Source organism: Stegodyphus dumicola, chromosome 3 (genome assembly GCF_044657685.1).
Source record: "Stegodyphus dumicola isolate Sdum_Otavi_A_Nest chromosome 3, ASM4465768v1".
In the NCBI taxonomy this organism is placed as follows: domain Eukaryota; kingdom Metazoa; phylum Arthropoda; class Arachnida; order Araneae; family Eresidae; genus Stegodyphus; species Stegodyphus dumicola.
In genome coordinates, this window is record NC_140770.1 from 114,201,594 (window position 1) to 114,206,533 (window position 4,940).

The following is a 4,940-nucleotide window of genomic DNA, read 5'->3' on the forward strand; positions in this document are numbered from 1 at the left end:
CGCGAATCATCATCCACCACCTTTTTTGTTCGGGCGCCACTGTAGAGACTTTAGGTATTTTTTGAAACAGGAAACATGAAAAATGAGCAATGCTCTCGCCGGGACACGAACTACGGACCTCTCGAATACGCGCCTGACTACTACCACACAAAAGCATGTTAAGAAGTCGGGAGAAATACCTTCTAAATCCAAGATTAAATAATGTGAAGTACCTTCTGTAATCGAATATAACTCCGTTTTCGTGGCCTGTGAATTTATATAAGCAAAATATTTTGCCCTCAAGATCGTATGAGGTAAATACGATAATCTTCTAATATATGAAGCATTGAGTTCAAATGCATTTTATAACAATAATTAACATATTCTATTAACAAATAACCAATCCCTCTTGCTTGTCATAAGAATACACTATTAATGCCAATTAATTAATTCATAATCCCGAGTTGTAATCAACTTAATTAGTCGAGTTATAATCTTGATCTTGAGAATTATAAACCAGATTGGTATTATAACTATACTAAACGAGAAATTGGTTTCCTACCAGTAAACATTTCTAGATCAACTAGTTTACCTCTGAAACCATCTGCAACATGCATTAATTGTTTAATGCTATCTTTAGCATGTTATCTAGTATCAACTGCTGATAGCCGAAATAGGTATATAAGCTTATCTATTTGGTTCAACTAACAGATATTGCTACTACTCAAGTAATACAATGGAAAGTGATTTATCCGGAATTTCCGGTTTATCCTTTGACTGAAATGAGAATTACGCTTGTTCCCCTTAGCTCCGTATTCGAAACCTAGAGAAATTTTAGGTTATATTAAGTAAAAACAAAATTCTGAACCCTCGTGTTATACACGTCATGTTTATATTTATTATGAAAACTGCCATAGAATAAAGCTGAAACAAAAAAACATGCATATATACATTCATGTGCAAACGTAACATACATTTATAACAGAGATGTAGAAAAGTTGCTTTATTATTTATTCCATTCAAAAGTCATTTTATGTACGCATGATTATCAATAAAGTTTATACTGCAGGGATGTCCCAAATCCAAGTTCTGATATCCAACTGAAAATGAGTTTAATATGGGCATGATCCCCTTTCACAGTAAGGCAAATCGCGCAGCGTGACGGCATATTATACAGAAGACTGTTGAGGAGTCTCTGTGGCAGTCGATCCCACTCCAGCAGCAATGCAGTCTCCAACTCCTAGATGGTTTTTGGTGGGAAATGGCGAAAGAAAATTTCCCTCCTAAGAGTATTCCCTACATGCTCTACAGGGTTAAGGTCAGGAGATATGCCTTGCCACTCCATGCCACGAATATCCTCCATCTCCAGGTAATCGTTGTGGACGAGTGTTGCGGTTCATGAACAGGAACTCAGCCCAAACTGCACCCTTGAAAAGTCAAACGTAGGGCTCTTAGATCTCCTTTCTATACTTCGTAGCCTTTACACCCATATTCAGGAGTGTGAATCCGTTCAACATAATGTCTGTCCAAACCACTAAATCTCCACCACCGTATGATCCTTTTCCTTGAAGAGAGAGAGGGGTGGTATAGTCTTCCAGACTGTCTCTATATACAGGTACACAGGGAATCAGAGGTAGAGACATTAGGTATTTTTTGGAAGCAGACAGTATGAAAAATATGCAACGCCTTCAGCGGGAATCGAACCACGGATCTCTGGAATACGCATCCAGCGTGCAGACCACCACACCACAAAAGCATGTCAAGAAGGCGGAGAAATACCTTATATAGTAAAAAGCTCATGTTATCTGCATCATGCTAAACGCGCTTTCTTCTGTGCTGCAGTGAACGGGACGTAAACAGCGGGGCTTCTGGCATACAGCGCTACTTCGTGAAGTCTTCGAAAAACTGTAGACCGTGAAACTTGGGTTCCAGTGGCAGCATGCAGCTCATATAAGAGCTGTGAAATTACCACAGTCTTCTGTCATCGTGCTGAAAGGGCTAAGGATCCTCATTCTTCGTTGTAAATCTTGGTCGACCTTGTCCAAATCTCCTAGATATGGACCCTGTGTTCTGAAACTGTTTTCCACAAACTGCAGACGGCACTGGACGTTACACTGAATCCTGTCTGACAGCTCTTGTGATTGGCTGCCTCCAGTTTATGGATAATTCTGCATCTCATTTCATCATCGATTCGTTAGTAGCTACTCATTTTTCCTGAAACCGCATAAAATTTACCCACTTCTTGCGAGAAACACGGAGAATGTCGTGAGGGAGTATAAGTGCACAAATCTTCGAAAGTACCTCTTTGTACTTACATCCCTTCCACAGTCACACCTCCGCAGATACGCGCCTGTACGCTTACACTTTTTACTTTAAAAAAATGAAAATTTGTTCTTTGTCAAAAATTAGTTCTAAATTTCTTACTTTATGTCTTTACTCATAGTTTTTCAGCAGCTTAAAGTGCGAAAATACTAGACATGTTCATATTTTATTTTCAAAAAATGGTTTAATTACATGTTAATCATTGCGCGTAATATTTCCCATTGTTCCTACTGGAGTTGGTTTTAGCCCAGTTTTTGTGGTTGTAAAACATAAAATTGTATATTGTTCTAGCATTTTCATAAACTTTTTTTAAAACTTCGGAGGATATAGTCAGAAACCACTTTAGAATTGCAGTGCAGAGATTTTGGATACAGAATGCTTTTTTAGTAAATTCTTAGTTTCTATTTTTTTCATGCATAACACATGCTACAGGTAAACGGAAAATTAAAACTGCTTTCAATTATTCCAATTTTTGAATCTGAAGCTGTAGGGACATTACGAATTTTTTGAAAGCAGAGAGAGGGCAAACGAGCAATGCCTTCGCCGTGACTCGAATAATGTACCTCTCGAATACACGTCGAGCGTGCTGATCACTACATCACTAAGGCATGCAAAAAAGCGGAAGAAATACCTTATATACTTCCCCTTTTAAAAGGCGACTGGGGATAAGGAGACCCAATCGCCAAATCCTGGTGGTGGAGAGTGAGTGAGTGAGTGAGTGCACCGCTATGATGGCTTCCGACCACGGACATGAACCAAACGGAATTATATACCATCACGGCGGGGAAGACTCCAGAGTAACAAGGTTGAATATTATAAACTAATAACAGTTTTTACATATTGTTAACTGCAAGGCACTAAGCGTTATTCTGGTTATCTGCTTTAAGTTCTGAACTTTTGAAACATTATAATATTATCCACGGTTGTTTCTGCTTAGGCAGTGTTCTGAGATTTTCTCTATTTTATCAAGGGCTATTCTGTTTTCGAGTGTGTTAGTCGTCCACATTGCCCAGGCACAGTCCGCTGGTTTCTTCAAGTGCCAGGTTCTTGTATGTACACAATGGAAGTAATAATGGTCCGTGTCGCCTTCCTCTCCGCATTCGCAGAAAGGAGTATCCCTAAGTCTGAATCTGTTCAGGTATACTGGGAATGGTCCATGACCTGTCAAGAACTGTGTTAGGCTAGCACAGTGGGTCTTTATTTCCATGTTAACTTTTGGCAGTAAGCGAAATGTCCTTCGTCCTACCTCTGCCTCTGTCCATCTACTTTGCCAATTTTGTAGCAGACTTGTCAAAGTTGTTCGCTTAATATGAGACCAAGGAAGTTTAGTTGGTCTTTCTAATATATCCGTACAGTTGGCTGCCTGCTTGGCCAGTAGGTCAGCGGCTTCATTGCCTTGAATCCCTGTGTGAGCGGGAACCCATTTTAAAGTGGGTCTTTGCGAAATAGGCATTGTCAGAAGCTGTTTCTGAATTCTGTATACCAATGGACTACGGCTGTTTTGACTTGCGATAGCCGTTAGACTTGATGCAGAATCACTGAGTATGGAGAATTTCTCCTGTTGACATGTGTTCGCATATCTAATTGCAGCACTGATAGCTAGAAACTCTGCTTGGTATACCGAGTTGTTCAAGCCTAATTTCCTTTTCCACTCGAATGTTACAACTCCATTTTCTAGTCTACAGAAGGCGCTGCCCGTGCCGTTCTCAGTTTTGGAGCCATCTGTGAAAAGGTTATTACTGTACCTCTGAATTGGTTGGTCGTTTATACTGATACCGTCAGAGAGATTAAAAGCTGCTGGATGAAAGTTATTGCAGTTGTTTTGCTCCTCGTAGTCCGAGTGGTGATAACTATGACCCCAGAGTGTTGAAGTTTGACCCAGCCTGGTAACCCTTACGATAGCTGCCTCCCTTTCTACTATCAAATCTAGGGGAGGAATTCCTGCTAGTTGTTGTAGGGCTAGTGTTGACGTGGTACGGTAGGCCCTGCATACTTGAAGTAGCTGCTGTCTCTGAATAGAGAGCAGGGATCTTTTCATATGAGAGGTAAGTTCGCCACCCCAGATTGCTGCTCCATAAGTTATTACTCTTTCTGTAATGGTTCTATGCCAAATTTTTAGTAGCTTAGATGAGATACCCCATTTATGTGAAGTCATGCGTCTCATGTTGTTGCTTAGGATGCTAATTCGAGTCTTAAGATTCCTGACATGTGGCATCCAAGAAAGTCTGTTGTCGAGTAATAGCCCAAGATATTTCAATTGGGGGAAACATTTTACCGGTATCCCATGGAGTTTAATGCTTGGGTTGCGTCTTAGCTGCCTGCTGCGTCCTATGAGCAAAGATTTAGTTTTCTCTGCCGAAATCTGAAGCTTATGTGCTCTGGCCCATTGGGAGAACAGATCAAGACAGTATTGAGATCTCATTTCGAGGTTACTCCTTCCTGCCACAACTAGCATGAAATCGTCCGCATAGGCTATGATTCGAGCGTATTCTACGCTCTCAAACTGACGAAATGCCGAGTTTGCCGCTATATTCCACAGTGTTGGTCCAAGGCATGACCCCTGTGGGCATCCTCTAAGGACATTTTTGACATAAATGCCGCTGTCTGATGTTACTTGTACACTTCGATCTTGAAGGTAC